This window comes from Schistocerca gregaria, chromosome 2 (genome assembly GCF_023897955.1).
Source record: "Schistocerca gregaria isolate iqSchGreg1 chromosome 2, iqSchGreg1.2, whole genome shotgun sequence".
In the NCBI taxonomy this organism is placed as follows: Eukaryota; Metazoa; Arthropoda; class Insecta; order Orthoptera; family Acrididae; genus Schistocerca; species Schistocerca gregaria.
Genome location: NC_064921.1, coordinates 437,192,730 through 437,206,525, shown reverse-complemented (window position 1 = coordinate 437,206,525; position 13,796 = coordinate 437,192,730).

Sequence of the window (13,796 nt, the reverse complement as noted above, 5' to 3'; positions counted from 1 at the left end):
ACGGTGTTCTTATTTCAATTTCCAGGAGTGTATTTGCCCTTTCCATCTCCCTCCTGGTTCTGTTTGACAGGTCGTACCTGTGCCACATTGGAGATGTTATATGTTCAGACAAAAAAGCTGACGAAAGAGTTACTTGTAGTGGGAACAAGTAGCAATTTTTTTTTTGGCCAATATTGATGTTTGATATTTGTCATTAATATCGTAGGCAAAAGTGCATTAGTCGTTAGTATCGATATTAAAACTTCACTGTTACACTATTAACATCGAGTTTTGTAAATATCGATTATCACCGAATACCCTTAGAGGACAGAAAGCGTATTTTTATTTAAAAAAAGTTACCAGTAGGCTTGTGGCACAAATTTGTTCTTTTCGATAGAAAATGCTACGAGACATATGCTGAACATCAAATGAAGATGTAAGGACGGATGACTAGATAACTGTTGCGAGGAATTAATAATCAGTGTTAAAAAGATCGTATCCTCAACATGCAGATTTTGTTTTGATCTAATAACTCCATATTTTTCGTAAACAAAAAGCCATTTTCAAAAAGCATGTGATGAGCAATATTCGTAGGCAATCTGTTGCTTGGTACGGAAACTATCAAAATTGTCACTAGTCTCACCCCTAAATATCACATTAGGATAGTTCCCGTAGCCAGCGACTGATGGCGACACTTATTTCTAAGGTTTTACATTTGAGTGTTAGCCCGTTTTTCCTCACATGTCTTCAATTATTCTGGGAAAGGCTTCGTGCCAGTGAACAGATAATAACATCACGCAATCGTATAAATTTATTACAACACGCACACTGAGTGAACCTCAGAACCAGATCCCAATCGCCCTCATTGTTTGAGCGCCCTTCAAAACAAACGCCACTCATGTCCAGAAGATTATTCTTCTGTGCTTTTACACATATTGTATAATAGTTACACGACAGATAGTCTAGTGCCATAACCCTAGTGATAATTCGAACTACCTATAAATTGTAAATTTTTTTACCTGCATTGGACGTACACCGACCAGTATACGTCTAGAAATGTCCTGAAAGTTAGAATTACCAAAAAAATTGCAATTTGTTTCACCTGAAACTAGTATATTTGACGTTGAGAGGAAACGCATTATCATGTGAACCATTAAGAGAAAAGAGTTCGTGCTAATAGTTCGAAAACAGTTGTATAACGGAAAAGACTTTGCACAACAGCAAACGCATGACCATTCGCTTCCTAAATGGATACGTCCTCGAGGCACCAGTTGCAGTGTCGCGTAGATGTACGATATGATGTTACTAATAGCTAAGACCGCCTTAGAATTAAAATTAATCATCCAAAATGTACAATATTTTGACGCCATAAGTATTGACAATATAGGATTGCCAAGTCTCCGGTATTTCCCTGTTTTTCACGTATTTAAACCTTATTTTTTTCAGTCTTCAGTTTCACGTATTTAAAAACATTCCTCCCGTATTTAATTCTACGTAATATGGGTAGTTGAAATGAAATACGTATTTTTTCGATTTTTAACAATTCAACTTCTATTATCGAAACATTCTGATCGATAGGCGAAACCTATCTATGTTGGCATCATAGCTTTATTCCGAATCGGTAATGAACCTATTACGTAGCGCGTTAGCGTCTCTGCCAACACTTGTTTTACAAGAATATACTAGAATGTGTATGTATATAAGCTCACGTCGGTATGTTCCTTGAACTTTCTCTTGGTTTTGCATTTTTGCGGCAGCTCGGTCGCTGGATGTTTGTCTCATATTTTTCGGATGGTTGCAGTACGTAAGTTACTGTACAAATGTGACGCTGTGGATGGCGAAAGTGATGAGGAGTACCATAAAACACCACAAAAGAAGAAACCTCGGTATGTATACGTTTATCTTTCAAATTGGGAGAAAAATCATTTTTGGACTGGCCCAGTGAAAACAAATAAAAATACAGCCTATTATTCCTTGTACTGGAAAGAATTTATCGCAGCACATGGAAGGAACAATGAGTGCCTACAACATGAATCTACTCCAGTTAATTAATAATTAAATGCACATATCTGGTAGAGAGTAATATTAAGTTAATATGTTTTGCTCGGTCATTTCAAGTAGGGCGTTTCTATATCAAACTGAAATTAAACGTGACACCAGACTTTGAAACAAAAGTAAGGAGTGGGAGATGAATGAAAACTCCAAAACCTCCACCACCTTCAATAGGCCTTCAAGTTCAGCAACAACAGCTGGCGAAGTAGCTATTATTTTAGCCACAGTGAACCACAGTCTAATAATAATAGTATAGTTTGTGGCCATAAACTATTAAGAGATTCATTCGGCGACTATGTTGTAATAGGAAAAATGTCATGTGGACGCGCAAAGGCAGAAGCTGTGAAAAATCTTTTAGTTCCGAAACGTTTTGAAGATTGTGTAAATCTTCTTAAAAACCCCTGTGAGTCACAAATGTTTGCAGCTGGCACAGATCCTTTGAATTTCAAAAATTTGGAAGTGATCCTCGTCATGGTTAGGTGTTTTGTTCCTCTTGAGGGGATTACAAATTTTTTTTTGACTTTGTTGAACAAAGAGATGAAAGTGCATATGGGATTTACAATCTGATTAAGGGCATAAATTGAAAAAAAAAACATAGTATGAGTTTGTAAAAATGCCATTTTGCACAGACAATACCAGTTTAAATTTTGGAAAACGTACCTCTGTAATGTTATGTAAAGGATAGCATAATTAGCGTCAAATGCTGCAGTCATATTTTATACAGTGCTGGTAAACAAGCTTGCAATTCATTAGATTTAGATGTTGAAAGAATTTTACTCAAATTATATAGTCACGTTTCTTCTTCAGCTAAACAAAGAGAAGGATTACAACCATGTTTAACATTTGTAGACTTAGAATGGTGAGAAACATTGAGGGATGTGGCCACCAGGTGACTTTCACTCACGCCTGCTGTGGATAAGATTTTATGTGATTGGGATGCCATTAAAAGCTATAAGAGAAGTGCTGAGGATTGTACTAGCATTATTCAGAAGCATTTTAGTGATGACAAATTAGGAAAGTACATAATTCCTCAGTCCTGTTTTACCTTTATTCCTCACATTTAGAATATTTATCTCAAGTGTTCAAACTACATAGAAAATGAGAATCTAAGTATTATGCAGACTTACTGTGCCTTAAGGCAATGTCTTGAGAAAATATTCCAGAGAAAGAACGGTAATTATTTTGGAAATGTGACTCACGAAGTTGTGAATTGGTTAGATGATATACAACACATTTTAAAATATTTTGAATTTGATGCAAATGAGGATTAACTGTATGATGAGTTCTGCATAGTCAGGGAAATTATAAATGATAAAATCAGTCTTGCTAGTAATGTTTATGAGAAATGGGTATATGTGTTATGTCATTCTAAATGCGAATTAATTAGTGTACATAATTTGAAGAAAAATCCCATGTTTTGTTGTATTACAAGATCTAATACCCACCCAGAAACTGTGTTTTCCATTATGAATAACAAGTGGACTGCTCTGAGAACGAAAGTGCTGTTGAACTCATTCTAGTTAAACTTCAAACTGTAAAAATTTCGATGTAATGTGTAAATAATTTTTCAGGTAGGTGAAAGATAATTGTAAGTTTCTTTTTGAATTAAAATCAGACTGTAAAGATTTGTAACTATGATTGTGCATTTAAGTGTTTTATCTATTATGGTTGGGTGAGAGTTATCATCGAAATCGTATGGTGAGCAATGGGATTTTGTAATGTTTCTCGCAAAACAAGCCGTTCCAATTTTTCGAGAAATTATGGAATTGAAACTTACTGTAGCTTTTGATTTCCTATACCGGCCACAAACTTGTTTCCCTAAAAAATAAACTGTAACTCTCTGTGCAACGGCGGACAAACAGCATATGAGCTTTCTTCTGTCCATGTAATCGGACTTGGTAGAGGTTGGAAGACTGTTCTCTAACAAACTGATATTCAGTGTTTGCCAGCATCAGTAAAATACCACTATGCAATGAAATTAATTAATGGCAGTGATAAATTGGCCCTGTCGCACATGTCTCAAACTACCTTTCTCGGTTCGTCCATTCAAAAAAAAAAAAAAAAAACTACACTGGGAAAAGTTTGGAATTTCGTGACCAGTTTATCAAGATGGGGGAATGAAGAGATACTTGGGTACAACACACACAAATTTCTATTCAAAATATCAAATTATGTATAACAAGTAACACATCAAGTTTTATGACTGTTCACAACAAGTGGTAATAAGAGCACATGGAGGAACATTTGTAGGAGGTATAAACACGATAATATCTGACAGTGCCACATATTATAATCTGACAGTGATCGCGTCACATATTGTTAATTCACTGCGCTACATATTAAAATATGACAGATTACAAACACTATAATTTGACAATGCAGTTCTACAACCATTTAATAATTTCCGTAACGTCTGTACTTATATCTGTGGAACATGTCTGTACCTCTTATTTCTAATCTACTTTACCATAATTTCTGTATCTAAACATAAACGCTCTGGACAGCGCGAGTTTATGTTTCATCCACAGTTTATAACATTTTAAGCAGAACTGGTGTAAATATAGAAATATGGTGTCCCAGATTACTACTCTGGAGTCAACTATGTAATTAGAATTTGGAAACTCGATCTAAATCTAAGAATATTTCTATAGTCAGTTCGTGTCACTTTGCCACTTCTAGTGCATTCACGTACATCTTCATATTCAATTTTATATAAATTGCCTTTCATGTTAAACAATGAACTCCGACAATGAATATGTGAAGATGGACATAAGGACGAAATCGGTCGTGCTTTAAATAAATTTCCTTCAGAAGTGAGTGACCATAGATGTTCTGCAACAAACCTTCTTTTTTCGCGAAATCTGTTGTTAACAACTTTACACATTACCGTGCATAGCGATATTACACAAAACATTAACATTTTGAAGTACACAACTGGCCATTAAAATTGCTACACTAAGAAGAAATGCAGATGATAAACGGGTATTCATTGGACAAATATATTATACTAGAACTGACATGGGATTACATTTTCACGCAGTTTGGTTGCATAGATCCTGAGAAATCAGTACCCAGAACAACCACCTCTGGTCGCAATAACGGCCTTGATTCGCGTGGGCATTGAGTCAAACAGAGCTTGTATGGCGTATACAGGTACAGTTGCTCATGCAGCTTCAACACGATACCACAGTTCATCAAGAGTAGTGACTGGCGTATTGTGACGAGCCAATTGCTCGGCCACCATCGACCAGATGTTTTCAGTTGATGAGAGATCTGGATAATGTGCTGGCCAGGACAGCAATCGAACATTTTCTTTATCCAGAAAGGCCCGTACAGAACCTGCAACATGCCGCTGTGCATTATCCTGCTGAAATGTAGGGTTTCGCAAGGATCCAATGAAGGGTAAAGACACGGATCGTAATACAAGTGAAATGTAACGTCCACTGTTCAAAGTGCCGTCAATGTGAACAAGAGGTGACCGAGACGTGTAACCAATGGCACCCTATACCATCACGCCGAGTGATACGTCAGTATGGCGATGACGAATACATACTTCCAATGTGCCTTTATTGTGATGTCGCCAAACACGGATGCGACCATCATGATGCTGTAAACAGAGCCTGGATTCATCCGAAAAAAATGGCGTTTTGCCATTTGTGCGCACAGGTTCGTAGTTGAGTACACCATCGCAGGCGCTCCTGTCTGTGATGCAGCGTCAAGGGCAACCGCAGCCACAGTCTCCGAGCTGATAGTCCATGCTGCTGCAAACGTTGTCGAACTATTCGTGCAGATGGTTGTTGTCTTGCAAACGTCCCCATCTGTTGACTAAGGGATCGAGACGTGGCTGCACGATCCGTTACAGCCTTGCGGATAAGATGCCTGTCATCTCGACTACTAATGATACGAGGCCGTTGGGATCCAGCATCGCGTTCCGTATTACCCTCCTGAACCCTCGACCAACGCGAGCAGCAATTTTGCGATACGTTAAGCCGCAACCGTGATAGGCTACAATCCGACGTTTATCAAAGCCGGAAACATGATGGTACGCATTTCACCTCCTTACACGAGGCATCACAACAGCGATTCACCAGACAACGCCGGTCAACTGCTGTTTGTGTATGAGAAATCGGTTGGAAACTTTCCCCATGTCAGCACGTTGTAGGTGTCGCCACCGGCGCCAACCTTGTGTGAATGTTCTGAAAAGCTGATCATTTGCATATCACAGCATCTTCTTCCTGTCGGTTAAATTTCGGGTCTGTAGCACATATTCGTAGTGTAGCAATTTTAATGGCCAGTAGTTTATAATACAAATTTTGCCTTGTGAGGTATCTTGAGTTTCTACCATCATGTGAACAAAAGCCCGACAGTCTGAAAAAATCAGTCTTGAACAAACATTGTTACAGTCTCCTCTTTTCCTTCTCCTTCTTCCTTTTACCCTTTCTTTTTCTTCGTCTTCCTCGTCTTAGATGTGGTAGTGTGATCATTGCGTTCAGCCAAATTCCAAATAATTCTCCAAATTTTTGTGGAATCTTATTGTATGTATGAATAATAATCGTTGAAACTGGCTGATGGATTGTGAACTATGATTACATTTAAATTACGTTTTAGTCAAAAGAGGCTTGCCCGGCCCATAACAGTCTACGATAGCGTCATCGTGGTGCAAGCAGTCCCTGTGTGTCTACAGGTATATGTAAAAACGTGACATCGTGATTGACATCTGTATTCATCTACAGATAAACGTAACTTCCCACAAGCACTCTCCTCTCTTTGATTAATGGCAGTCGTAACTCATCTACAGTAACCTCTGGAACAAGCATCAGCCTTATATAGCATTTCCTGACTTCTGCCGAATTGCACTGACTAATCTAAATCAAAAATCATTCCATTCAACCCCTGCTTAAAGGCAACTAATAATTCACTCCATTCGTCTATCCATGAATCCACAATACATCAAATAGTCTCTTGAATAACACAAGAAAGCAACAAAAATCGAAATATTATCCTCAACTGGAGAGAATTAATATATTGTATAAATTCACTTTATACAACCACTTTGCAGTTATTCATTCAGTGTACCATCGCAATCTGCGCAGAAACACTCAGAACACAAAAGACCAGCCTTGTTGGAAAAATGGCTACCTCGTTAAATCTTCCTAATCTTTCCTTTTCTTATATCATGAAACCACACAACATCGGCTTTTCAACCAAATTGTCGATCTAATGTTTCTAATCATAAACCTTCGTTCACTAGTAAATCAAAATCTTCTCCAAATCCAGAACACTCATATAGATACACACTTACTCACAGAGCAGCACTTCCATGTCAACCATACTAGCAGAAGAAGATACACATTCATACTTCACTCCATGCCATTCCAGACCATGCTCAGCATCTGGTCACGCACTAAGCCAATCCATGAGTATTAGTAAGAACAATCCTTATCCATCACTCAATATTCATCACGCGCTACCCCCCACTGCATAAAAAAACGCCGCCTACTGATCACTTTTCTGAAGTTCACAACTGCAAGCAATTCATCATTCATCAACACAATACCACACACAAGATTCAGAATATCAGTCACTCTGTCGAAACATTCATTAAGCAGCAAACATCTGTGGTAAGGTCATCATACTAGATATCACACACGCAGATGGATGAAAAATGAAGGATGTAGGAACTGATACAAACTAGAATGAAATGACATAGACATAATGCAGGAACCAGTTTATCAATGCTTAAAGAATTCTGACTCTCTCTCAATCTATACCACAGAATATGAATACGCACTAGTGAAAAGCCAACGTCTGGAAGGACATCACAACCTACGTCACCTCAAACGATGCCCCGGAATTCACGCAATTAAAAAACTCGAGTTGCCATAATGTTAATCTTGCTCATCGTAAAAGTTTTTGAACATGATAGCTCTCCATCAGGTAGAAGTAATTTCATCAGAATAGCACACACCATCAAACGTAGCTCCAGAACTGGGTACGTCTTAACACTCCAAGCACTGTACAGGGAATGTACTGTAACTAGAACCAGAGTAGAATCAGATTGGCTGACTTCCTTCGAACAGGGAAGGCACATCGAAACTCTGCTACCAAGGCATGTCATTAGCTGATACCCAACGGCTCACCAAAGACATGCTTTCTGATGAAATGGTTATGCAAAGAGTTTACGAACATATTAGAATCGATTAGTAATGAAGCTGGCTGGCTTCATGTCTCAGAAGATAACTGTAAAATAAATATTACAGATCTTAAAACAGATAAAATAGGTTATGCGAAAATGTCAAAGTCAGCTACAGCTCAGACTCTTGGTCTCTTATGTATGTCGTAATAACAAAATGACATTGAAATACACTGCAGAGCAATCAGGCGAACGTCAAGGGCCGTCCACTACACTGACTGACACTGTTGTCACCTCAGCCGTCCATTACAGTGGCTGTAGATGATGGTCAAACGACGTGGGTTATGGAGGCGAACGCGACACGCCACTGCCATGTGCTGAGCGCTCAAGCAGTTATTCTAAATGGACCTATATTCTTTCGTGGATGCAGGGTTAATTTTATGATCGACGTCGCTACTGGAAATTCTGGTAGTGGTTGGTTTACCCTAGCCATCGTTCGTTGTAAAAACACTTCCCTACCTGGACTGGAATCCTTCGCCCATCGAGATGTCATTGCCTACAAGACGTGGCATTGTGGAATTGATCAGATTCAAAGTAAACCTAGTTATGTTTATAGTAATATGTCATTTACTTTGTATACACGCTCATGTAGAAAAGTTAGATATGATGAGAAAATACATGTATGGATGAAATGACTTGGTGTACTTGCTGAAAATGTAACTGTAACTGGAGATATTACTTTGTACTATAATTATTAATAAAGTGTGATCCTTGGCCGTGTAACCGCTAAACGTACTTCACGAACCGGGAGCTCAAGGATGCAACAGTTTGAAAAAATTCGAAAGCATAGTGCAGCACTGGCTACTGAGTGTCTAGCGTGTCGGTGACGCAACCCGTCCAACTTCGCTCGGCGCCAGGCCGGCGCACCAGCAGGAGCTGCACGTAGCAATACATGAGTTATTCAACGACTCACATCAGTCGCACTGTCTCTTTCACTAACACACTGTGCATTTACTTGACCTCTACGGAAGTACTAGCAGTACAGTCGATAGGAAATCGGATCTGCTATGCTGTTAGCAATTTCGTAAAACACTTGGCCATTAATTGTTACGTGTGATCGATACTCATGTACCGCCTGTGGTCTGTTTTCGTTGTGTTATGGACAATGGACTAGAACGTGTTGTTGGGAACCTATTATTCCACTGTCACCTGCTTCTTCCTGTCGCCGCTTTGTTCTGCATAAGAGGTGAGAATAAATGGCTTTCTCTGTCAGCTGATGAAGCATGCCTCAGCTGTGTGAGTCACGGCCTACTATTTGACTTTTCCAGATGCTTAAAAAGACTTCGTAGACTTGCCGTGAGAGGAGTCCACCCCGAGCGGCGCAGCAGGACTTAAATGCATATTCCGTTAATAGGTTACATCGATGTTGTCCACCTCGTCCATTTTGAGCCAGTATGAGTCATCAAGTCACATGGAGATAATATCTATTGGGAGTGCTTAATACCACAATCAGCGTCTTTACTGCTGTGGTTTTAATGCTCCGATTAGCCTTATCAGCACATTCCTTTGCACCCTTCACATTGTATTCCAATGTCGAGCATAGCTGAACTGGTGTGTCGAAACACTGACCTCGAAGCTGGTATTATATGGCATTGTGGTATTTCTCGAATGGCTGAGCGACAATCGATAGATTTCAGTTAGTATTGTTATTAACGTATTTTCGCCTACAAATAACCTAGATATCTGCCAACTAATTTCCTTGGCATGGAAATGTTTTCTAAGCTTCTTGTTGGGTTTCTGTTCGTAGAAGGTTTCTCTGTCAGCAGCGTGTACGTTATCTTGCTGACTGCTACTGATAGTTTATTATCCTTAAATCACTATTGCGTTTTACAAAGGACCTGTCCTCTAAAGTCCTGCAGTAAATTGTTTGCAGATGCCAACACACCTTCAGAGAATGAATCCTCATCCATTAGCGCTCCCATTTGTAATATGTTTGATTATCTTACGATTACAAGCATTTCATTCTACTACCTTCAAAGACAGCAATCTCGAAAATATTTGAAGTATGCAAACATTTCAGGCCACATGTTGTCGAATGTGTCTGAAATGTCTATCATTATTGGAATTTCATAACTGCTAGCCGAACGGATGTATACAGTGTCGTAAATTGATGTTCACCTTCTAAAACCAAACTGACACCGTAAACCTGCGAATTCCAAGTAGTCTGCAATCCGTCAGACGCAATGTACTTTTGAGCCATTTGCTAGAGCAATGAGGAGGCAAATAGGTCTGTAAAGACATATAATCCGCTGGGTTGTATGTTTGTACTTCATAATAACGACTAATCTGCAAATTTTACAGCGCTTCAGAATACTTCTCAGCCTCAGACAGACGTTGAGTAGGTCCATAAGGAAGGTATGTCGAATGTTGCAGCTGAAGTAGATACATAATTCACTAAACATGGTCCAGCCATGCAAAACGGTCTGTCGTGTTCATAGACTCCAAAAAGGCTTGTGGCAGAAGAAATCATGTTTCTAACAAGTGATACAATAAACGAAGATTCATGAACAATTTAAAAAAAAATGACTGCTCAAAAGGTTCAAAAGGCTCTAAGCACTATGGGACTTAACATCTGAGATCACTGGTCCCCTAGAACTTACTACTACTTAAACCTAATTAACGTAAGGATTTCACACACATCCATGCCCGAGGCAGCATTCGAACCTGCGACCGTAGCAGCAGCGCTGTTCCGGATTGAAGCGCCTAGAACCGCTCGGCTACAGCGGTCGTACCTGCTCAAAATAATAGTTAATGGATAATAAATAGAGTCAATAAAGCGACCCGTCATGCAAGGAAGCCCTTTGTCCACCATTCTTTTGGCCAGGGTCGGCTACGGCATGGAAAAATGCAAGTGTGCACAATTTACTGCAGGGATGAAAATTAGAAAGTGCGAAGTGCATTGGAGACTTCGCATTTTAAGTGGCGTTTACTGCTCACTGGCAACCGTTGGATGCTGCAAGGTGAGGAAAAAACAAATTTCTGACGCCATGGGGATGCAGTTAAAAACAAAATCGCATTGTGGAAGTGACAACTTCTGTCAAAAACCACAATCCACTTTCCTACATTCACCAGCGTTAAAGAAAACACGAATTCTGAAGAAGTCATTGTGTCGTTGAAAGAATTACAGAAACAGTTTTATAAACATTTGAGGTTACTGTCAAATTTATATCTACTTTTGAGCTGGTTTGTTTTTAGACCGTTTGCCGATTCAGTCGAAAGTGCCTCTGTGCTTGTGCACATGGAACTGATCGATCAACGTGGTAATTCCTGTTTGAAAGAGAAAGTATTTTACGTTAAAACTGTCCAGGTGTCCTGAGTTGTTTTCCTTGGCAGGAGTTTCCACGTCTCCTTAAAGAGGTCGCACACTTAATACAATGTTTCGATCACCATATATTCGTAAAGGCTTTTGGTGCGATCATGAAATTAAATAAATCGTGATTGTGTGGCAAGCTGAGTGACGAAAATCTACGAATCTGTCTGCGTCTGTCTATAAGCAGAGGGTTTGTGCTGGATACAAATTTCTATTATGTCTTCAGCATACCAAAAATAATTAAATAATATTGCAGATGTTTTGTTGGTGACATATGTTGCTGAGAAACATGAAATATGAAACCAAGAAACATGCAAGCGTTTTTATGGCGCCTTGTGCGACTGAATTGCCATGAAAAACACCGCAGTTTCTCCTCTCTTCCCATCTTTTCCGTCTTCATGCCTAAAAGGGAATGGTCCTATCTGACATGTCGAAACCTTCCCTGATATTTTTCAAAGAGGAAGAATACACTGAAAGAAATGCACTGTAAAAATTTTAGAAACTAAGGCATACTGCAAGTATTTGGCCTGGAGAGCTATGAATTTGGTAATTAGGACCAAAAACTTAAAGAATATATTTTACTTGCAAAAATCTAATAATCGACAGAAAGTCTGGAAAAATGGGAGAGAATAATTATCCATATTACATCCGAAACATCCTCTTGCCAACTGCAGAAAATTATTCATTGATTTCATTGGGTCTCAGCCTGGATATAATGACACCTCTCTCTTTAGGGGGACGAAGACTGTTGATTTAAACTAGATTCCGTCCTCAAGTAATATTGATGTTCAGGCCCTTTATAAAGATTGCTTCGACAGTGAAAAGTATTTTTCAGAAAATTTTCGGACAGTGTTTTCCGATGCCTCCGTCACTTCGGGATTATCAGCGGAACAGAACTGTTAAACACCAGTGACTTATGGATTGTCAGTTTGCATCTTCAAATTAAAACAAACCTCTGTGACAACATGCATAGAAGGCCCAACGGTACCAAACCAAAAACGTTTTAGGAATTTTATCAAGTATGCTCGGTACACAGGACAATACGTAGAACAACAGCCACAAAAATTTCTGTCTACATCCCATTTCTGTTTTAATAAAGCTAGTAATTAATGTGCCTGAACGCATTAATTTTTCTTTTATCAGATGTGAAATGTGTAAAACAAAGTTTGTTCTCGTCATCCAATAGACGCTTCGCATTTTTGTGAGTACTTCATGGTTAGTGAAATATAATTTATTCAATAATTATCATATGAATTTGCTAAAGGAATTGCTATAAATGTCTCATGTCAAAAAATAAAAGTCCCAGTTAATTAAGAAGTCTGTAATGAAACATCATACACTGCCTTGATTCCGTTTCCTCTGCTAGTCGCTTGTGTTAAGTTACACCTGCAGCAGTTTAGCTGTCAATATGAACTACAACTTATGAGAAGAAATTACTATTCTGAGACATGTTACGTATGGTTAAGTGGTTAAAATTCACGTGTGTGCACTTTGGACTTTGCGCTATGTGGCGTTACGTTGTCTTGTCGTGGCTCTGTCTGCTTATTCGCCGATTCGGGCACTGCTCATGAAGGACTGTCCGAACCGCTGTTGTATGCGGTTTTTCATGCGGCAAAATTGAGAAACTTCAATATTTCTTGAGAAATACCTGCAGTGCACCTTACTAGCTAAAATATTGACAACTCATTTCTTTTGGTGTGTTCTTCCTGAGCGAAAAATTTCTGGGTTGGTTTCGACATGTAGTATTGGACCATTACAGTGCCAAACAGCTTCGTATGGTATGGCAGTGGTTCGGGGAGGGGAGTATGCACGCAGGTGACAAGCACATATGCAGGAGCTCTGCAAGCGTCCAGAAATCACGGTCGTCTCTGCTTTAGGCGATAAGTGTACAACTGCTCCTCAGAAATTTGCAATCACACTTTGAAGGACTGAAAGTTTTTGACGACATGATAGTGTCAAGACATTGCTAACGGTGTTTACGTTATCGTCAACAGCAGTATGAAATAGAATAACCCCTTTTTTCTGAGGCAACAAGCGCCATGTTTAATGACCAGAAATCGAAAATTCTGGTACTAAGAATTGGTTATAATTCCTTTGATCAAGACAAGATTCAAACAAGAATTAAGAACAATTAACGCTATGGATTAGGAAAGTTCACAAGACACAACGAAAGTTAAGTGGACAAGAAAAACAGTGTACTCCCTGCAATAAGAGAACCTGTTCCAAAGAAACTTAATAAACTATGGATATTGAATTAATAAT